Here is a 24,078-nt window from a genome sequence, read left to right as displayed (position 1 = left end):
GCTCTCCGTTGTCAATAATCTTTTACTAAGAGGGAGTCGGTTGGTCCTCCCTGTTGAATCATGCAATGTTTAATACGTCTTGCCCATGAGGGTCATCAAGGCATTTGTAAGAAGGACATACTTGGATGTGCTTTTTGGGGGCTGGGTAATGTAATGTAATGTAATGTAATATGTAATGTAATGTAATGTAATATTAGATTTGTAGAGCGCACAGCTACTCAAAGTATCCCGGCGCTAGTTCCTGAAAGCCTATCACACACGCATCTAAATAAGAAAAAAGAAAAAAGAAAGAAGAACCTCAGAAAAGCACAGAGTCTTTAGTTTCTTCCTAAAAGCTACCGGATCCGACACCCTCCTAAGGGCCAACGGAAGAGCATTCCAAGCTAGGCCTGCTTTGCGGGTGAAAGAACACCCTCCCAGCCTGTGGCGATTGAAACGAGGGTTCTGAATTAAGAGCTGGTCAGAGAAACGCAGTTTCCTAGAAGGTATGTAGAAGACAAAACGCTTCTGAAGATAGAGCGGACCAAACCCATACAGGGCCCGTTGGACAATAGACAACATTTTGAATTTGAGACGAGACTCAACTTGGAGCCAGTGCAGGTGACGTAAATGAATCCGCACACTCTGTCTTGGAGAAAGCCCCAGGAGAAGCCTGGCTGCCGCATTCTGGACTACCTGCAGCTTCTTTGTCAGATAACCCGGACATCCCACCAGGAGAGCGTTAGCACAGTCCAGGCGTGAGAGGATCAGAGCCCGGACGACCGTCTGTTTGGCGCCACCTGGCAAGAGGGGGAGCAACTTCCTCAGGATCTTCAGGGTGCCAAAGCAGGTCCCTGTCAGCTTCTTCACCTGTGTTGTAAAGTTTAAATTTTCCTCAAACCAGACCCCCAGATTTTTGGCAAGGCCCTTCTCTATCATAGGGCGCTGGAAGTCAGGTGGCCACAGCCTGGCTCTGAAGTCCCCAGGAAACAAGCCGAACAGGAGGACCTCCGATTTTTCTTCATTGCACTTTAGCTGTGCATTTGCCAACCAGCGAAACACCCCCGAGAGGCAGCGCTGCACCGTGCTGACCGAATCTTCACCCCGTTTCCAGGAGAACAGCAGCTGCGTGTCATCCGCGTAGGCCATCACCTTAGCCCCCAAGGACTCCGCCAGATAAACCAGGGGAGTCACATAGATATTAAACAGTAGGGGGCTAAGTGAGGAACCCTGCGGCACGCCAGTGGACAACGGGGTCGGCGCCGAGGCACAGGGGGGCAACCACACTTGCTGTGATCAATCCTCCAAGAAGGATCTAAGCCAGCTCCAGGCTGAACCCTCAATGCCGATAGCTGTTAAACGCGCAAGGAGGAGAGAGTGGGGCACCGTATCGAATGGCGCGAGAGATCCAGCATCACTAGGGCTGCTCTCCCGCCAGCATACAGACAGTCTCGGATAGCTTCCGCCACCTCCAGCAATGCTGACTCCGTGCTGTAAGAAGCACGAAACCCCGATTGCGCAGGGTGTAGCAGACCAGTCGTCTCTACATAATAGGTGAGCTGGAATGTGACTGCCTTCTCGCAAACTTTAGCCAAACTAGGCAACAGCGAGATAGGTCGATAATTGGCAGGAAGCAACGGATCCAGGTCGGCTTCTTAAGGAGAGGCAGTATGAGAGCCTGCTTCCATGAAGGCGGAACACAGGCCTCACGAAGCGACTGATTAACCAGTAAATTAACTACAGGGTTGATCGTATCGGACAGGTCAGCAGAAGCCTAGCCGCACAAGGGTCCTTAGGGGAGCCCGATTTTAGTGCTCTAAGAATTCTGAGCGAGGACAGTGAGTCCACTGGACTAAAAGCTGAAAAAAGATGAACCGAGACCCTCTCCTGAGTCCCTGCCGGGACAATTGGGGTCGGCTATGGGGTTTTCAGAAGGGAATCTTGAATGTCCAGGATCTTATCCCTAAAATGTTTTGCTAGGGTGTTGCACCAGTTATCAGAAGGGGGGGATCACCACCTCCTGGAATCGGGGAGTTACAAAACTCTGCACTATAGCAAAAATTTCCTTAGAGTTATTGTTAGCCCGATCTATGCGGGTGGCAAAATGCTGGCCTTTGGTTGTCGCAATAGCTGAATAATAGATTTTCTGTTTGGCTCTGAGAGCCTGTTTGTCAATGGGGCAATAGCGGCTGACCCGCCATGCTCCCTCCAAGACCATACAGGCATGGTTTAGCATCTTTAGCTCCGAGGTAAACCAAGGCTTAGAAGGAGCCTCTCTCCCCAGCTTGCGAGAACCTGGGGCCGAGAGGGCATTGACAGAGCCACTGATCCAACTAGAAAATGCGGTAACGTTGTCCTGTAGATCACCTAGGAGGGAAGGACGCACGGTCGCCAGATGATCACTAAGCAGCCCTGCATCCAGCTTCCTGGCTGTAGGGGACACGATGACAGCTGGCTGGTTGCAGCGGACGCTGGATGGCCCATGAGAAGAATATAGGGAAGTGATCCGACCAGGTGATCGGAAGAGGCTTCTTGACCAGCACAGGGAAGTTAGTACAGATAGGATCCAGAATGTGACCCCCTTTGTGGGTCGGATCTGTCACCCATTGGGAGAGCAGGGCCATCTGGAGGTTATCCAGGAAAGCTGCGGAGTCAGCTGACTCCGGGGAGTCGAGATGTATATTACAATCCCCCAGGAGTAGGTAGTTGGAGAACCTTAAAACTCTATCCGCCAAAGCATCTCCGCAGGAATCCATAAAAGCACCCACTGGGCCCGGAGGTCGATACAATAATGACCCCCCAATGTGAAGTGAGGTGATAGTTGAAGGTTGAAATCCATGGCCTCACAGCCTCCCCAAATAGTGGAAGATTCACTATGGAGAACCCAACGTTCTCTATATAGAATGGCCAAACCACCCCCTCTTCCAGCTGGGCGGTCTGTCCGGTGGATTTTATAACCGGAGGGGGTGGCCAAAGCAACGATGGGATTAGAGAACGTGTCAAGCCAGGTCTCCGTAACGAATAGTAGATCTAGATCATTATCCAAGACCAGGTCAGCAATGTCAGCGTGATGCTTCCTCAGAGACCGAACATTTAAGAGGTTGGTGAGAGTGTTGTGAGTGCAAGGTGAGTGAGTATGTAAGTGAGAACTTCTCCAGTAGTTTGTCAGGAGATTCCCAAGGAAGTTTGAGAAGAGATTGCTTTAGATAACGTTGAATCTACTGAAGTAGGTAGCTCTGCAAAGTATTTACTGGTTGTATGGACATGGTCTCTAGATGGCCAGAAGTGGGGGTTACCAATGAGATCAATACTTCAGCAGTCATTATGTTCCTGAATATTTCTCTATGGAAGGAAATCCCAAATTCATTCTTGCTGACAAAGGAGTACACTTATTCTTCAAGGAGACGGGAAGGTCTCTGGAGGACAAAGGTATTAGACATAAGAGTTGTGCCTTAAATCACCTGCAAACCATTAGCATGGTTGAGAGATTTAAAACTACACTTAGAGGCCATACCAATTACTAAGTATGGTGGGTGTACCTGGATTCAATCTGTAAAAAAAAAAAGTGGAGGAATGTAGATTTACCTTTCACTCTAGAATTGGGAGGAGTTCTTTTGTTCTATTAAAACAACATAAACCCTGCATCAAAGGGTGTTCCCTGTTGGGTGTGGGTTTATTGCAAGGAAACTTCAGGGTCAGAACGTTTGAATGACAAAAATGTAAATTTAACCAATCCCAACTTCAGATGAAAAGAAGGTTTTGACCTTCGCAAAGCTGTTAAAACCTTTTTTATTAATGTTGGTGATCTGCTAAAATAAATTAGGTTGACTGGGAAAACAAAAAGTGTTTCTCAATTCAGTAAACAACACAGACTGACAAAAGTATATTGGGGAGCTGCCAAGATGAAAAATGTACGAATGTGGAACTTCAGTAGGATAATGGTTGAGTTGAGTGTTTATCACAATTATGTTTTCTTGGTGTTATGCTCTGTTTCTTTTTTATTTGTTTTATTTTGTAAAACGCACCTTACTTTTCTATATTGTAAAAGGGGAGGGTACATGGTATTGTTATCTTTTTTTCTCATATGCTTTGCTCCTTATGCCCACCTATTGCTCTTGTTCATGAGATGTTCTGTTTGAAATGTTTACACCCAAAGTGTAAACCATGAAGGCAGTTGTATTGCTAACCAGTCCTTGGAAGCTGTGGCTGGAGTTCCTTCTATCTAATAAAGGATCTTCTCTACTTTCCACATATGGCGTGGCCTGCCTTTTCCACTGGACTTCACAGGCATGTGTCCTCCCTCCCTACCCCACTAAAGGGCCTTTTTAAAATGTTGTCAATGGTAGGGGCACATGGCCCCACCTCCCCGAGTCCCCAAGGACCCCATATTCCCTGGTCTGAAGGGGAGGGGGCACATGGCGTTCCTCCTGAGCCACAAGGGACCCTGGGAGTTCCATCTCTTGGGGCATTTGAGGGAAGGGGTATGCCTAGCTGAGTCCCTGAGCCAACAGTGGCCTCTTGAGCCATCCCCCAAGGCCAAAACATATTTTAAGGAGGATTGGGGGGGGGGCATTCAGCCCTCCCCTCCTCCCTGAGACACTATGAACCCCAGGGACCCCAATACCGGAGGCTTTTTTTTTTATTAAGGGGAAGTGGGTGCACGAGTACCCCACCAGAGTCTATTGTGGCCCCGGGTATCCCATACCTTGGGACCTCAAGTGCTTCTTTTTGGGCACCCATTAAACAGTCTGTTGGAGTCTACATGAGGGGATGTTAGAAAGTAATCGACAAGCATGAACATCACCGGCGCCATCTTGCCTAACAAGAAGCCATCGTCACACGTAAACGGCATCCATTTTAGGTGCCGCGGCCATCTCGCGCTTTGCAAGTCACCTATGATTCACCCTGACCCTGCAACCATCCCCGGTGCCCTGATTCAGCATGACCAAATGCACTAAGGTCATAAAACCTTGTCAGCCTGACAAAGCCCCGGAGCCACTTCCCACCCTAAAACAGATTTGTCCTTTCATCCCCTGCACATGAGCCAGGCCTTCTGATAACCCACAACTGCACCTGGTCACTTGATCCGGTCCCAGGCTGTAAACCAAGCCTTGCGGACGTATTTTATTGCCCCCACACAGCAAGACATTGTTGCACAAACAGAAATGCTTGATCTTATCACTTGCACAACCTTTAGATCGGACCGATCCCACACACTTTTATGTCCTGCTGGAATGTCCAGCTGCAAGATGGCAATCATCTGTTAGATTTGGGAGGGGGAACGACAGCTGGTGGGTCTGTGTGGGAACCGGCTGGAGGGAGGAATTCCTAGGATGTTTGACCACTAATAAAGTTACTGAAAATGGTATAAAAAGGAGGGCAGCAGAGAAATTGTTAGAGAACCTCCTGAAGACATTTCCTTGTGTCCAAACTAACGTGTTCTCCTCTGGAGTAATAAACCTGTTCTTTGCCGTCCAGGTCCAGCGCCTGTCTCTTTATTTTGGTAACTATTGATATTGGGAATTAGAGGCGTCTTGCGCTGAACAGCTTTGCTATTCGTTAAAGATTGGCTGTTTTTCCACAATTGGCATCCCAACGTGGCGCCCATCAGAGACATGCGGGTCCGGTAGAGAGGTCCTAATGACGGAGTGAACAATCGGGAAACTGCACCTGCCCAAAAGAGACCCTTGTCTGGGCAGCCGATCATCTGAACTTCACCAGTTCCGAACGGACCTCTCTCGAGTGACCTGCGGTCCTGACTGGGATCCCACAGGATTGTTGCGGTAAAATTGGTGTAAGAGAACGATCGGGCGCTGGAAAGGGAAGGCGAAGAACTGTCCACGTGGTCTGGGTAAGATTAAGTAGGACGTTTATACATCTGATTGGTGGGATGGTTTATCCATCTGATTGATTGATTGATTGATTGTAATTGTTTGGATTGAAATACTAGTATTGCGCTTTATTGGTTACTTTAGCTCGTTAGCTATTTGGTACATTGGTTCTCTTTGAGATATTCCCTGCTTGCAAACAACGAAGAATAGGAATATTCTCTCTCTTTGCAGACAGCGAAGGATAGGTAGTGCGGACCTTTGTCCACAATTGTTTGAGATTTTCACTTGTCCGATTATACGTCATGCCTATCTTCTCCCCACTGATTGGTAATTGGTGCAACCCGGACCGTTTATTAGAGGTCAGTCATCAGTCTCCACCGGAGGGCACCCCTAATAAAAAGGACATATATATATATATGAAATATGGATTAGCCGCTGTAGCTTTTAGCTAACTATGGCATAAAACTCAGTAGGAAAAATCGAGTAAATCAGTAGGCCACTGATGGGATCTTTTGACCCCGCTAAAATGGAAATGCTAGGAATAGCCCTTCACGAGAAATATGGAATTAGCAAAATGAATATAGATTGATTGCTAGTTTTTTAATAATGGTTACTATTTGCAAATAGTAAAGGACAGGTAATCCAGACTCCTTGTCTGAATTTAGGATTAATTGAGAGATTCTTTTGACCGATATCCATCATGCCTGTCTCTTCTGAAGTTATTGGAAAATGGTTGTTTTAGCTTGAATTGTTTGTCGAATAAAAAGTATGGTATTTGTCCCATAATGTATGACTCATTGAGGGACAAATACGCAAAGAAGGAACTCTAATTTAAATGGCCAGAAACTCGATTATAAACAGTTAAAAAGATACAGTACACAGAAACAATGTCAAAAGAATGGTCAAGATCTGTTGTATTTTATACTCCTACAAAGTAAGCAATCGGTAAAGATCCTGATATTTAGATATATCAATGAAGAGGACAGTAGATCGAACCTCTTTTTCTTAGCAGCTCCCTCGGAGGAGCAAAAGCGCGCCTTTTTCAAATTAGGAATTTTTGTTGTAAGGTTCCCAAAGAAGTACATTAGCCCGAAATTTGTTAGCTATGAACCCCAAGTGCATTCTGGTCCTTGGAGCCTTAAACATCGTAATCTTTGTTTTACACACCACGTGTTTTAGAGGAGTTTTTCAAATGCTCCTAAGCCCCACCAAAGGAATGCCATCTAGTCTACCATTAGGCAGAAGTAAGTTCTAAACGTATTAAGTAAAAAGGAGAGAAAAATCTTCTCTAAAACATATTTGCCTGCATGGTCAAAGCCAGGGCTCGAAAAACATCGCAAGAAAGCTCGTTTTAAATGTTAGCGTTTGATGTCCTTGCACAAGTCATATGATTAGAATGAACATTTTTAGGAAAGTCCTGCTCTGTTTTAACCTCTCGTAACCTCCTAGCGATCTTCCGTTTAGATTAGATATGAAAGACATTTCTAAGCACTGTATTTTAGCAGTCTGGCACAAATACATATTATCGGTTTTTAGAAAGGCACAGTTTCTTTTGTGTTATAGATTGGTATGCCTTGCACAAACATTTCAGGCATGGCCTAGTCAGTGTTTATGGATCCCATGAATAGGTCTGCCAGCCTTGGCAAATACGAATCTGTGATTTTCTGGCACAACTGTGCTCCCGCGCTATCGAACTAGAACTGCGCTGTGTCCTCCACCCGCCCGCAAAACTGATCTCCATGCAGACATTAGACAAGTCTGTTAGTGGTCTTACCGTGTAGCAAAAATGCATACCATTGAAAGCGCGAATGCACCCAGCGAAACTAGCTACCACCTATAGTTTCCCTGCTCCACAAAGAGGAACGGCCCCAGGCCACTATCGATCGTTTTTCTTCGATGAGAACATTGATCCATCACCCCGCCCCCTCACCTTATACTGAGTACCTCTGGCCTCTGACCCTTTCCTACATGCGGTCTGTAATACCGTGTGAGCGGAGGGCGGGACAGGTACGAGCCTGAGTCACTCACTTCCGCTTCCCCGCTGCAGCACAGAGCGGGTAGCGCTCTAGCCTTGCTGTTACTGGGGCTACTTAGGCGGCGAGGAGGCGAGGCACAGTGCGGTAAGGCTGACAGTGGCAGTGTCGGTCGACCCCGCTTGATGCCAGGTACAGTGCTAATTACTCGCTGATGCTGTACTATTGAAAACGGAAAGCTCTCTAGCGATAGCAACACACAGAAAAACCCGATTTTAAATAGATTTTAATGTTTATCTAATTGTGTAATTGGTATTTTAAACGGTGCTACAATCTTTGTTGAGGGCATAACGCCAGAATTAGGCATTGTCAGGGGTTGCTAACTTACGTGTGTACTCAGCGCTCTGTGATACCGCCTGCCCGCCCCGGTCCGACTCGGTATCCAATACCGTTGAGCGGAGGGCGGGACAGGTACGAGCCTGAGTCACTCACTTCCGCTTCCCCGCTGCAGCACAGAGCGGGTAGCGCTCTAGCCTTGCTGTTACTGGGGCTACTTAGGCGGCGAGGAGGCGAGGCACAGTGCGGTAAGGCTGACAGTGGCAGTGTCGGTCGACCCCGCTTGATGCCAGGTACAGTGCTAATTACTCGCTGATGCTGTACTATTGAAAACGGAAAGCTCTCTAGCGATAGCAACACACAGAAAAACCCGATTTTAAATAGATTTTAATGTTTATCTAATTGTGTAATTGGTATTTTAAACGGTGCTACAATCTTTGTTGAGGGCATAACGCCAGAATTAGGCATTGTCAGGGGTTGCTAACTTACGTGTGTACTCAGCGCTCTGTGATACCGCCTGCCCGCCCCGGTCCGACTCGGTATCCAATACCGTTGAGCGGAGGGCGGGACAGGTACGAGCCTGAGTCACTCACTTCCGCTTCCCCGCTGCAGCACAGAGCGGGTAGCGCTCTAGCCTTGCTGTTACTGGGGCTACTTAGCCACTCGTCGGGATCAAGCGCGCAGCGTTTGCGCGCAGGGAGGCGCCTCTAGACGCGCCGAAGACAAGCCAAAGACCTGCCCGTCTGCGCCCGTCCGCGCCAGGACGGTGCCAGGGGCCATGGCGGTCTCTTCCACTCTCCCGCTTGTCCCGCTCCCTGCTAGGATCACATACTCAGCCCAGGTACTAAAGGATTTACAGAGGATTGACTGTCACGGGGCCCTTAAACCAATCATTGAAGATTCTTTTTCTTGTTTACATTGCAAATCCCAGTCTATTACTGATAGATCTGTGAATAGTTATACACCACCACTTAAAACATCCAAAATCACCGGTCATAAAAACATTCTCTGTAATGTACGCTCCCTACCCAAGCATACCTCTGAAGTCTGGGATATTATTTCCACAAATGCACCTGACTACTGTTTTATGACCGAAACGTGGCTTAAACCCCATTCTACTCCTTCCATTACATTGGCCATCCCTTCTGGATATAAAATCATCCGGTTAGACAGACCCAAGAAAATTGGCGGTGGAATTGCTATTGCTCATTGACTGTTCTGTCTTGGCAGAACTCTGCACACCAGACATCGAATTGCTGGTTTTTAAAACCTCTCTTTCCACCAAACAAACCAGATTAGGAGCCTTAGTTTATCGTCCTCCTGGACCTAGCTCTAATTTTGTTAATACTTTACTGGAAAATCTTGCGCCTTATGTTCAAAAGGATAAAGACTTTTTGTTAATAGGTGATTTTAATTTTCACAGTGAACTCACAAATTGCAAAGAAGCACAGGCTTTTCTTAATGATCTTTTATTGTTAGATCTTCGACCACACAATGTGGGCCCAACTCATGTGGCCGGACACACCTTAGACCTGGTAATAACCAACTTCCCTAATGTCACATGCATGCCACCCACACAGGTCAGTTGGACGGACCATTTTATCCTTGAGTTTCATACTCCCTATCCTACAACTACTGCCCTCAAAACTACCAATATCCCCGAAATACGACGACAATGGCATAAGGTTAATGAGGCCTCGTTTGCTGAACAGTTTGTTCAATCCTACCATGAGATTCCTGATGACATCGATAAAGCTATTGACATGTTCAATAAAGACACTAAAATTGCCATAGATAAGATTGCTCCTTTAAAGCAATTTAGACCCCGACCAGCCAAAAAACAAGAGATCTGGTTCTCTGAAGAGCTCAGAAATCTCAAGAAAGCAGCCAGGAAACTAGAAAAAATATGGAGATCTACCCATCTAGTAACAGATAGGACACATTACTGGGACGCCCTAAGAATATATCACAAGGCTATCAGAATGGCGCGTAAAACCCATATTACTAACACTATCATGGCTGCAGATAACTCTCCCAGAGTACTGTACCAGGTCCTTCACTCTTTCACCAATCCCACAGCATGTGAGAGTGAAGACACATCGTCGCAATTACTTTGCGATGATATATCGCAATTCTTCTGCAATAAAATAGATCTTATCTATGCTAAAATAGTAAATACAAATAATACCCTGACTACAAACACAGCCCCGATTTTTCAGGATTCAGAACTTGATAGCGGCTCTCATACTTTAGACCTCTTCTCCCCTATCACTCATAAAGAAGTATCCCTGCTCATGGCGCAGATTAAAAGTGGAAGTCCTGATGACATCATCCCGGCAAGACTCATGCCCACCTTACTTGGAATCCTATCTCCCACCATTGAGAAACTTGTTAACCTATCCCTTTCCACAGGTTCTGTCCCTAAGCAGTGGAAACAAGCTTTGGTCAGACCAATCAGGAAAAAAACCACAACTCCTTGGACTGACCTGTCTAACCTTAGACCTATTTCGTTGCTGCCATATCTGGGTAAGCTAGCTGAGAAGCATGTTAATCGTCAGCTATCTAGCTACATTGAGAAAGCTGGCGGCCTAGACTTTTCTCAATCTGGGTTTAGGCCGAAACACAGTACAGAGTCCACCCTCCTGTCTGTGTCTGACGATCTGCACATGTTTCAAGACAAAGGCTACTCAGTAATTTTGGTGTTATTAGACCTTTCAGCCGCGTTCGACACCGTGTCACATAACATCCTCATTGACCGGTTGTCGAACGTAGGGGTTAAGAACAACGCCCTTGCCTGGCTAAGGAGTTTTCTTACAGATCGGACCCAGACTGTCACCATGGGCAAATACAGATCAACTGAGGTGGGGATTACGAAAGGGGTGCCACAGGGCTCCTGCCTGAGCCCAACACTCTTTAACATCTACGTGGCACCCCTGGCAAGAGTGATGCGCAAATATGGTTTCATCCCCGTGTCATATGCGGATGACACGCAGCTCCTCTTCCCATTTCGTAACCTCACCACAGAAACAAGAAACTCCTTCTCCGATGGCATGAAAGCCGTCGCACTGTGGATGTCCACCAACTTCCTACAGTGCAATGTCAGCAAGACGGAAGTAATGCTGTTTGGAGACGCCAAATTACTGTGGACCCCTGACTGGTGGCCCTCTGATCTCGGTGTCGTTCCAGAGCCTAAACAGATTGTCAAAAATCTGGGGATACGCCTTGATCAGGACCTTTCGCTCAAACAGCACAGCAATATGGTAGCTGGCGCATGCTTCCACATCATAAGCATGATGCGTAGAATTTTTCCACTGCTACCGGACTCCTCCAGAAGAACATTGGTGCAAGCCCTTATATTGAGTCGTATTGACTATTGTAATGGGCTACTCCTTTCTGCCAATGAAGGAGTTCTAGACAGGCTTCAGGTGGTCCAGAACACGGCAGCCCGCCTTGTTCTAAATGCTCCCCCTAGAACAGCATCAAAACCTCTGCTGCAGAAACTACACTGGTTGAGCATTAGACAAAGAGCCAAGTTCAAGATATGTTGTATCATTCACAAATGCCTGAATGGAAATGGCCCTACATATCTGGAGCAGAAATTTACCTTCTATACTCCCTCCAGATCGTTGAGATCCAGTGAGAATTTTCTGCTGGCTGTACCTCGTGTAAAAAAAACTAGACATGGAGGGAAAGCCCTATCTGTTGCGGGGCCCACACTGTGGAACAAACTGCCCCTGACCCTTAGGCTCTGCACAGATCATTTAAAGTTCAGGAAGCAACTCAAAACTCTGCTATTCACCGATAAAATCTAGACCCATTCTCTCATCTGCATAGTGTTGGACTCTATCTGGTATCACAGCGCAGAGATACTCCGGTTGGAGTCGATTCCAGCGCTATAGAAACCCATAAATAAAATAAATAAATAATAAATACCGCACTCGAATGATCTATGTAGTGAGCATCCTATCATTGGTTATCTTTGCCGCACAAACAGTTCCTCTGGGCTTCAATGCCGAGATGCCAAGGACTGCATCCCAAGAGATAAGTCAGGTACATGGTAAGTAAAAATATTTTCGTTATAATGCGCGCTGATGTGCTTTGAATGCTGCCCCCTCCCCTTCTTTTCTTTAGGTTACATCGGAGTTTCAGCTGAAGGATGGAGAAGGCCTAAACGCACCGTGTTCCACGCGAAAAATAGGCTAGTACTGTGAGATGGTACGTTGTATGCAGAGGCTATCTCTGGGAGCGTGAAAAATTGCATGGTATGAATGCGTGTGTATGTCCTGATTTGTATGGTATGAATGCGTATGTGTTGTGTACGCCTGGGTCGATAAGAGAATGCTTTTTTGTATGACTGAGGTATTGATCGAACGGTTAATGGAATGAGAAAAATAGGCCTGAACATGGTACCTACATGCGAAAGACGATTAGCGTTTTTGAAATATAGCACATACCTTACTTAGAAACGAGTCTCTCTAAAGCCAGTGAATGGGAGGGTAGCCTACATCAGGAGCTTGAAGGATTATTGCAGAACAACAAGCCCGACTCCAACCGATATCCCAAGTGTGCGACCAAAGTAATGCGCACCTGTGAGTTGATTTATGTACTGACCAAATAGAGAAATGAAGAGTCCCCCGGGTTGGGGCTCATCCAAATCTCCTCCACCCAGAAGTTAGAGATATTGTCATGTTTTAGATGTACCCCTTCTTCCATCCACATAGAAAAATAAGAATTGTACCGTCGCACGTCCGACTGACATCCCTCCTTTACCTCATCTTGGAGCATCGTTGCTAGATGTTGGTGGACCCCACCGTGAGTAGAAGTACGACTCGGCTAGTGTCCGACCAATTAAAAGGGAGTAAGTATTTTCAAAATAGGCCACCGGCTAAAATTTTCGACTATTAGGAAAGAAGGAGCCTGACCCCCGAATAAATTAAGTAGAGTACTGACAATACGCAATATGCATGAAAAAGTCCTTTTGTCCAAAATAACTCTGTGTTTTGTCTTCGTTTTTTTTGTACTTGATGCATGTACTGTCGCGCCCTATTCGATATTTGTGTGTACGTAAACTATGCATTTATGTTTTCCCTCGGCTTGTGTGTTTTATATGTAAACCGACCTGTACTGTTCTATGTTGTATATGTACTGAATAGCCTATTATTGTACTCGCTCTCTCTCTCTCTCTCTCTCTCTCTCTCTCTCTCTCTCTATGTTGTACGTGTACTGAATAGCCTATTGTTGTGCACGACGCTCTCTCTCTCTGAGAGCTCACTTTTGAATAAATAAAGTCCACATTTGTAAAGCGCACAATCACCCGTAAGGGTCTCTAGGCGCTGGGGGCCGTCGGGAATATTAAGCGAGCTATTGCCCAGAGTCACATGGTGCTGGGCTAACCTGCCGCCGGAGCCGGGGATCGAACCGTGGTCCCCAGATTCCAGCGTCCGTCGCCCTGGCCGCGGCGCCACACCTTTTCAATAAATGACGACACTGTACCTCACCGGTACACGCCCAATTGGCTTTAAACACGACAGTGTTTGAACAAATTGACAGAAACAAAATATCATATTTTGCCATATTACTACCTCTCCTTTCTGTAAATTGATAGAACTTAATTGGCTGAGAAAGAAAGGACAGGTGAGACGACTGATGTCCCCTAATCTGGCCCATAAAAGGGAGCTATATGTCAGTGGCTTTTGCTTTAGTGCCTTAGTGATACAACCTTCATCGTTCATATTACCCCGCTTATTGCAAATAAGTAGAGTGACCAAAATGTCCCCTTTTTTCCAGAATGGTCCCAGTTTTGTACCAGCTGTCTCAGAAAATTTTAAGAAATGTAGCTCATGCCCCGGTTTTTAAAGATAAATCGTCTAAAACTGATAGAAGTTAGCCGTTGTTTCCAGAAAAGATTTAATTGACAAGCAAGCCGCCAGGTTTAAAATTCGCAATTTATGTAAGTTCTTACTGACCGTTCTGTAGCTCTCTGCTAAGGAACGCACTCGTAGCTTGAAGTAAGATCGTAGTCCTTCTCCCAATTTTGTGAAATGTCCCTAGTTGTTTTTACTTTAAGATTCCGGTCACCCTAGATATAAGTTGTATGGACATCGCAAGTCCCTCATTAACTAATGAAGTAGCTAAGTTGTAAGATGATGCAGAAATTAGAATAATGCTTATAAAAAATGATTCGAACCAAAGTGAAAGGAATGTTGTAGTAAGCCCTGCTGAATGAGTACTGAAACCAAAATGTTTAGCTGAAAGTAAGGAACATTGACAGGATGGAACAATGCTTAGCCTGAGTACTTTATGATAAACAATAACTAGAAAGGGTACCTGTATGCCCACGATAATAGCACATCACACTTTTCGTAGTTAGCAGACCTTGAAGAAAAATATAGCTCAATAGGATTTAGTTTAGAACGACGAGTCTCTCCCGGAGGAGCTGGTTTGAATTTGAGAGACCATGTAATTAATAGATATTAGATTTCTTGCCACAATCACGAATGTAAAAGGAATGAACACCAAAGATAAAAATTATGGTGGAAATTCATAGAAATGCTTGCAGACCTGCACCACAGTAATGATTTATGAGTTAATAATATGCACCGATGTAAGGATTAAAGAACATTCACGCTATCGTCATTTTTGAGTAACCGATAAACGATTCCCCAGCTACTTGGGGTTGGGAGAGAAATTGAATTGTGTAAACGTCTTCCCCCGCCAGTTCTCTAAAAATTGTTTTGTACTTATTTAAAGCTATCATGCAGTCGTCGGAGGAGAAGGACCGGACGTGACGCACAGCCTGGCTGCAGATCGTGGAACACCCATGGCCTCGACCAAGGTGGAGCCGCAGAGCAAAGAGATGCTGGACGAGGCACCATTCCCAACATGGAAAATGAAAAAAAAGAAGGGCTGCCCAGAAGCCCCAACCTGTTGTTTAAACACGTGCCAGAAGTCCCAGCCCATTGAGCCTAACTGATGGGCCCACTTGCGTGAAATTTCTGCCTCCCTTGGTCCATTTCAGATCCGACCCCACTCCGCCCTCTCTTCCCTCGACCTTCCAAAGCACACCCCCCTTTTTCACACGGAGTTTTGAAATTGACTTGATGAAGAAACACAGTGCACAGATAGAATAGGGTTAGTAGGGATGGACTTCACGGATAAAGAATAAGAGTGCGGGTACCCTGTCTAAGGTACCTATGATAGATTAGTTAGGGAACAGGGCAAAAAGGACTGTGGCACGAGAGCATAGAATGGCCACGCCCTGCAACGTGGAATCTGGATCAGAGCTGGACGCATGCCCTCCCACCCTACCCCACTAAAGGGCCTTTTTAAAATGTTGTCAACGGTAAGGGCACATGGCCCCACCTCCCCGAGTCCCAAGGGATTCCATATTGCCTGGGCTGAAGGAGAGGGGGCACAAGGCGTTCCTCCTGAGCCACAAGGGACCCTGGGAGTTTCATCTCTTGGGGCATTTTAGGGAAGGGGTATGCCTAGCTGAGTCCCTGAGCCAACAGTGGCCTCTTGAGCCATCCCCCAAGGCCAAAACATATTTGAAGGGGGGCGGGGAGGGGCATTCAACCCTCCCCTCCTCCCTGAGACACTATGAACCCCAGGGACCCCAATACCGGAGGCTTTTTTTTTTTTATTAAGGGGAAGTGGGTGCACGAGTACCCCACCAGAGCCTATTGTGGCCCCAGGTATCCCATACCTTGGGACCTCAAGTGCTTCTTTTTGGGCACCCATTAAACATTCTGCTGGAGTCTACATGAGGGGATGTTAAAAAGTAATCGACAAGCATGAACATCACCGGCGCCATCTTGCCTAATAAGAAGCCATCGTCCACACGTAAACGGCATCCATTTTAGGGCCATCTCGCGCTTTGCAAGTCACCTATGATTCACCCTGACCCTACAATCAACTGATTCAGCATGACCAAATGCAAGAAGGTCATAAAACCTTGTCAGCCTGACAAAGCCCCGGAGCCACTTCCCACCCTAAAACACATTTGTCCTTTCATCCCCTGCACACGAGCCAGGCCTTCTGATAACCCCCAACTGCACCTGGTCACTTGATCCGGTCCCAGGCTGTAAACCAAGCCTTGCGGACGTACTTTATTGCCCCCACACAGCTAGACATTGTTGCACAAACAGAAATGCTTGATCTTATCACTTGCACAACCTTTAGATCTGACCGATCCCACACACTTTTATGTCCTGCTGGAATGTCCAGCTGCAAGATGGCAATCATCTGTTAGATTTGGGAGGGGGAACGACAGCTGGTGGGTCTGTGTGGGAACCGGCTGGAGGCAGGAATTCCTAGGATGTTTGACCACTAATAAAGTTACTGAAAATTGTATAAAAAGGAGGGCAGCAGAGAAATTGTTAGAGCACCTCCTGAAGACATTTCCTTGTGTCCGAACTGACGTGTTCTCCTCTGGAGTAATAAACCGGTTCTTTGCCGTCCAGTTTCCAGCGCCTGTCTCTTTATTTTGGTAACTATCGATATTGGGAATTAGAGGCGTCTTGCGCCGAACAGCTTTGATATTCGTTAGAGATTAGCTGTTTTTCCACAGGGAGCCCCAAGACCCCCACCTGTTCTCTGCATGTACTCATTCCAGGTGCTGCAGGAGCTGGCATTGCTCCTGCTGGGCTGGAGCACCTGTTTTTGTTTGGTACTGCCTTAAGATTCCCTGCCCGCAAAAGCTTGGGATAGGAAATAAAAGCCTGCTCCAACCTAGTGGGAGCAGGTCTTCCTTGCCCGCATTCATCCGAGCAAGGAAGACATGTCTGCTCCCAACCGGTGGTAGCTTTAACAATGCTCTCAACAGAAGGACATGTATCCCTGCCCACACTATTGAAGGCATGGAAACTATGGTTGCAGCGGTGAGCTTCCCAGGGACACAGTAATTGAGCTAGCCCAGAGGGATACGGTCCCTGGGGCCTTTTCAGGTAGGGAAGGGGGGGCTGCATGCCCCTCCCCTTTTATTTTAGGTCGACCCCAGGGGATGGGTTCCCAAGAGCCTATTTAGACTGGGACGGGAGGCGCTCAGCTCCTCCCCTTTTACTTTAGATTGGCACCCTAAGGATGGGGTCCCTGGGGCCTCTCTCAGGGAGGGAGGTTGCATGCTCCTCCCTTATTTTTGCACATTCAGCAACAGGGGATAGATTCCATTAGTGGCTTGGGGGTGGGCACATATACCCCTCCATGTCAAACAGTACTCAAGGAGAAGTGGAGCAGGGGTCCCCAGGTGGCTCAGGAAGGGGGGCTCCACCCAATAATATTTTGTTATAGACCCACAGACCCTGGCTCACCCCAGGGATCTTACATATTAAATTGAAAATGCTGAAAGGTGTATTTTTTTTGGGGGGAGGGGGACTGGCTATCCTTCTGTGACACCCACCAACAAGGGCTAGGGGGTGAGGGTATCCCTACCCTGCCTCTCATTTTTTACACTCAGGACAAGTGACCAAGAGCCCGAGTCCTGTAATGGCTGCCTGCTACAATTTTCTTTATAGTATAGGCAGCCAATCAGAGCATTCGATCCTGTAAGAGCAAATTCGCCCAACAGGGGAAACAAAAAAAACAAAAAAGCCCCGTGAGCCAATCAGAGAGCTCTATTTTTTAGACTTGGGTTAGAGGGACTCTCAAGAGACCTCCCAGATATACAAAAAAAATGTCATTAATATCTTAAAATCTACAGGATGAAGTTTAACCAAATCACAAAAAGCACGCTTTCTGCACCAAGATCTGACTGACAGCCAAATTTGGTGAAATTCTATTCTGAAGTTTTTGCTATAGCACTTCTTTAAAAAAGACGATGGAAAATGCATGGAGGTTTTGTGATTTGGGACCTCTTTTTTCTTCGCACCCGCTTGATGGTAAATATTCCATGAACAAACTAGTTAAAAAAAGCACGTGCTTTGGAAAAGTTTCCTGACGATTTGTCAAACGGCGCTAAAGCTATTAGCAAAACAAAAAGGAATTTCTTATGGAAACACTGACCTAACTAGAACTACATAACATGTATGCAATCTCTTTTCCAGGTTTATTCATGTAGCACCTTCAAGGAAAACACTACAATTCCTAAAATCACGCACTTCTCAAGCAGCAAGCATTAACATTAAAGAAAGACTCACAGTACTGTAAATAGGCATAGTTTCTAATAAACTTCCGCTTTTTGCGATGTGCCGAGATTACATACCATGGAAAAACCTAAATCTAACAAAAAACAAAGCAATCATTTGGCCAAAGTCTTCAGTACAGAAGTCTTTCTTGCAGGAGGCATCTCTATTCAGGCTTGAACCTTTAAGCGGACTACTGGTTAGTTGAAACTCAAAATAATCAAGAGATTTTGATAACCGGTCACACAAGGTGAAAAACAAATATTTATACATATTGCAGTGGGATAATATTCGCCTCCATTGTTTTTAATGAAATCACGACTCTCTCTCACTAATAGCTAGGCGTGTCAAACCTTTCAGAAGACAGATGGTCAGTGAGCAACAACAGACTACAGGCTGCCCGAGTAGTAGGTTTTAACAGTGTCGGTCTGCCAGAGGTAAGTGCGAACTCCTCCAGCAGCAACAATGCCATAGACATTTGAAGTCGTGAGGGTCCTGTGAGCAGGGGGAAGCAGTTGGTTTCCTTGGAACTGGGCCGGGCAACTCAGGTGCAGAATGTTTTTAGTCAACTGGCTCTTGTGTGTCAAGGCGCTCACGGGTATCGGTCAGGGCCAGCAAGGGGGAAAGCTGGGCTACTCTGTGCTGAACTCTGCGGTGCCGACGTCCCTCATCAGCTGGTCATTGGTGCTGTTGTTGAGTTCCTACTTTTCAACAAGCTTTGGTCGCACCAACCGGTGCATGAGGTCTTGTGGGGGTCCTGGCATCTATAGACTTGGCAGGAACACAGATCTGACCTCCTTGAGTGCACTGACCTTCTTCTGGGTGGCTACTGCTCTATGGACCCGGTGAAAAGCAGCTTCTTTCAACCAAATGTCAAGGTCGGTGCCTGCAGGCCAGTTTACCACCCTTGAAATGAGGTTGTGGACTAAGACCACTGAGCTGTTCCAGGGACTTTAAGGGGACTCAATCACCCCTAACACAAGCATCTTGCTGAATTCAGCTGATACTTTACTTCACTTGGTTAGACGGATTTTATTTTTGACAGGCATTCAATCACCAGTGTCCACATCAGAGGCACACCAGCTACTCTGACCAGGGGTGAGGGAAAAGAGCTCTGCATACTGCTCCAGAACTTACCTGCAGTCATCTTGCTGTTGGGCAGAAAGGTTGTCTAAAAAGACAACTCCATCAACTGACCAATCTTTAGGACGTGGGGGAGGGCAGGGAGAGGTTCACGCTCTTCTTCCTGATCCTCATCACCCGGCCAGAGCAGGCATTGTTTCTGCCCTCCGAGAGCGTAGCCTCGCATATGCAGGGGGGGTGGGGGGTTGGAAACCTGTATGTAGTGGCAGGCTGGTTTACACCATTGACCCAGCACACTAGATGCGGGTAGGTTTTCAGGGGACACCTCTAAGGTTCCCTCTGGGTGCATGTATTAATAAATACACCACTGGAATCAGTGTGGTTGATACCAAACACCATAGATTTCAGTGTAGCCGTCATGTAGCTAGGGAACTCGTTTCTACGAATGTGTTCAGCACATATAATTAAAATGGCTTCCCCCTTTACTTGTGATATTTAAGAATTGACTTGGAAATCAGAGGCATATTTACTCTTGCAGGTCTGTCCACAAATGTTGTAAATGCACCCTGCCTTAGGGCTGTAGAGGTGGCTTACCTATACTGCATGCAGTGTCAGCAGGCATGGCACAGAGGGATGTGTGCCATGTTTGGTTTTCACGTTCATCTGCACCAATTCACGGAACCTCCAATGGTAGTCTGCATGAGTTGGGTGAGGGGGTTCCTTAGCACAATACATGCCGCAGCCCTTGGTCTACACCAGTCAGCCAGCACACTAGAGGCAGGTAGGTTTTCAGGGGGCACCTCTAAGGTGCAGTCTGGGTGCATGTATTGATAAATCCAGCACTAGAATCAGTGTGGGTTTATATATACAAGGTGGTTGATACAAAACACCATTGATTTCAGTGTAGCCATTATGTAGCTAGGGAACTCGTTTTTAAGAGTGCCCATCACATGAAATTTAAATGGCTTCCCTCTTCACTTGTGACATCTAAGAATTGACTTAGAAATCAAAGGGGCATATTTACTCATGCAGGCTTGTCCACACATGTTGCCTGGTGCACACTGCCTTAGGGCTGTAGGGATGACTTACGTATACTGCATACAGTGTCTGTAGGCATGGCATGTGTGCCATGTTGTGTTTTCACTTTCATCTGCACCAAATCACGCAGCCTGCAATGGCATTCTGCACGAGTTACGTGAGGGGTCCCTTAGGGTGGCACAATACATGCTGCAACAGTTGGAATCCTCTTTAGTACCCCTGCCCCTGAATACTTGGGGTACCATTTACTAGGGACTTAAAGGGTGATAAAGGTATGGCCAATTGGGGGAACAATTGTACAGTTTTAGGGAAAGATATCCGGCACCGGGGACCTGAATAGCAGGAACCCATGTGCGCTTCTGTCAAAATTGCATTGAATGCCAGGCAAAAAGTAGGGGTGACCAAGTCAAAAACAGTCACCTTCCTACACTTATGGACTTCCATTCATTGTATCATTGAAGTGACGTACTTTTCTATGAATCCAGTATCAATGTTTAGAAACTAGTTGACTCTAGTGTTAATTATTTACTCAAATATATGATCAGTGGCATTTTAGAAACATGCAGATAATTTGCATCGCCTGTAAACCACCCCGCCCCCCAATTCTAGCAAATCTTTCCATTAATGGGAATACCCCTATAATCACAGCATTATTTTCTACAAGATTAAAACTATTGGCATAAAATCAGCACTCGCTCTTGTCCAGCTTTGCAAATATCTCAACTAGATATTGCAGGACTAAAAAAAGTTTTACCACAGCCTACTTTTGTCTCTCCACACTAGGATCGACAGCTCTATATAGCTTTAACCATACAAATCTTTTATCAGAGAGGATGCAGACTTTTACATTCATGAAGTATGATATTACAGTCTGGGACTATAGTATCACTGGCAGCTTTTCAGCTTGTATGCTAAGTTTTTTACCTTTTGGGGAAGCACACACGGGTATCTGACAGGCTGCTTGTGCAGTTTGTGTGCACTTAGGGGTCGATTCCGATCCGGTAAAAAGCGCTCCGAATCATCATACGGAGCGTTTTTTCCCCGTACGAATCGTACCTGTAAACGTCCCGTACGTACAACGAAGTACGATTCGTATCAGGAGCCGTACTCCGTACGAGTCGTACAAGACACCGTTCGACTCCAATCTCCGTACGATTCTCCCTCGGAACCCACTGTATGCGACATCTGTACGGTTCGCGGCTGGTTTTTACGACCCAGCAAGTACGATACGTGTCGGGTACGCACCGTACAACCCTTTTTCTACGGGAGCTGAAAACAGCCGTAAAAGCAGAGTTCGCGCCGAAACAGGTACGGAACGGCCCCCCCAAGCAAGCCGTACCCCCATTGTACGATCGGTGTACGAGCCGTACCCCCATCGTACGATCGGTGTACAAGCCGTACCCCCATCGTACGATCGGTGTACGAGCCGTACCCCCATTGTACGATGGGTGTACGGCTCGTACACTGATCATACAATGGGGGTACGGCTCGTACACCGATCGTACAATGGGGGTACGGCTCGTACACCGATCGTACATGGGGTACGGCTCGTACACCGATAGTACAATGGGGGTACGGCTCGTACACCGATCGTACATGGCGTACGGCTCGTACACCGATCGTACATGGGGTACGGCTCGTACACCGATCGTACAATGGGGGTACGGCTCGTACACCGATCGTACAATGGGGGTACGGCTCGTACACCCCATGATCAAAGGGGTACGGTGTGTACCCCTGCGATTATGGGGGGTAAGGACGCACGGTGTGTATGTGTTTGTGTGCTTTTCCGTACGACCCGCCCTTACCTGACGTGGACCGTACAAATCGCGTCCTCATACCCCGGTCCGGATCGTACTCGTCGGGTCGTACGGCATGTGTACGAGTCGTACGGTATGTGTACGAGTCGTACGGTTCACGGTAATACGTACGGATCATGACGATTCGGACGGATTCACGGAATACGGATCGTACTTCGCGACTCGGACGGACCGGTACGATTCGTACGGAGAGGGCTCCGGATACAAATCGTATGGACGGTTTTTTTCCCGAATCGGAATCGACCCCTTAATGTGGATGTACTTAAAAGTCAAATATGCCAATTTATTTAGCCAGCTACCATATTTTTAGGCAAATGCACATTCAGAAAGGAGATTTTAAGAGGTCCTCACTGCCAAAAGATCAATTGTGTCAGCTATCCAGGACTGCAGAAATGATTTCTACATCCTACACCCAACTTAGCTGTAACACTCAAGAGACAGCTTGTGAAATCCCAAAGTATAGTCTTGGAGCATGCTGTGGTAAAAGACAGTACTCTATGGTAGCCTGGCTATACTGTCGTTGAGCCACTGCACCATCTCAGGACCAGTCTTGGTGAAAACCTATTGGTGGCACCACAGGAATGAATCACGTTCCCCCATGGGAAGGGATACAGCAGTGCACCACCTGCTTAGTTAGGAGTCCTTTTCTGCTCGAAAAGACTGTGAATACTATACATTAACAAGGACATGTCTAAGAGATGTTTAATTGTCAGGCTGTGGAATACCTTAAAGAAAACCACAAATCTAAAGGCAGTCAGCTGTGGCAAGTAGCCTTGTACTGGAGTAGGTGGTGTCACCATGGTCTCAGCTGAAAGAGAACCATAAACAGGCATTGGGAAATGAATAGGTCTTGCATTTGGGTACTATAATATTTGGCAATGCTGTACAGTTCTTTTGTTGTAGCAGAGCTCCCGTCAGATTATGGCAGCTGCCAGGACCTTCAAAAACGTTATTTTACATTTTTATTTAACTCTGCATTTTATTTTTATATTATGAATCAATTGTGGGGGGTTGGATCACTTGTCCTGCTAACCTGGGTTTTCAGGTTGCTGGGATGTCCCTTGGTAAAAAACCCTCATACACGTGAGTGGGTATTTTTGTTGGTAGCGGTATATCTTGGTTCTCCGCTATTGCACTCTCGTGTCTGCATAATCACGGGGTTAGTTGGTATGCATCCTCCGCCAGGAGGTAGTAACCCGAGGTTAAAAGCAGTAGTGTCCAGTGACAAGTGGTGAATGTGAAGTTAAAATAACTCGGACAGCCAGAGTGGATATTTATTATTCCGGATTCGAGTTAGTGGTGAAAATATAAACAGATTTGCGTAGGGAGAATTGTTAGGGTTCTCACGCTATCAATTTTCATAAAGTTAAAAGGTCGACTAGTTTCAGCCCTAGTTGCCTGGGAGGTCGGTGGGCTTTCTTCAGGACCGGGTGATGTATGTGTGGCAAAGCGACATATTAGTCCTTTGCTGGTTGAAGGTCAATGTTGTGCCTGTGAATATAAACAATAAGGGTGACCTCGGTGAGGGTGATGGGACTATTAATCAGTACGTACTGTGCAAATTAAAAACGATTAATACTTGTTCGTTCACCATTTACTGCTGGCAGTTGCCACATACTCCTGTACCTGCTAACTAGTCTGTAGTTCGTCTAGCCTTGTTTGTAAATTAGAACTGGGGCTCATAATTGCTAGAGTCGCAGAAGGTTAACACACGGTTCGTATTTACATATTAAGTGCCGATTATATCTACGAGGTGTCTATGGTAAAATACATGTGTGGTTATTCTGTGACATTCGTTCGTTACTTTCACATACCTCCGCGCACTCCGTTCTGCGCTTCCATGGGTAACAGGGAGTCTGGGGGAAAAGGGCTCTTTCTATAAATAGTAATAATGAGGGGT

The sequence above is a fragment of the Lissotriton helveticus genome, chromosome 5_1 (genome assembly GCF_964261635.1).
Source record: "Lissotriton helveticus chromosome 5_1, aLisHel1.1, whole genome shotgun sequence".
NCBI classification, from domain to species: domain Eukaryota; kingdom Metazoa; phylum Chordata; class Amphibia; order Caudata; family Salamandridae; genus Lissotriton; species Lissotriton helveticus.
Note: the sequence above shows the minus strand (reverse complement) of the source record.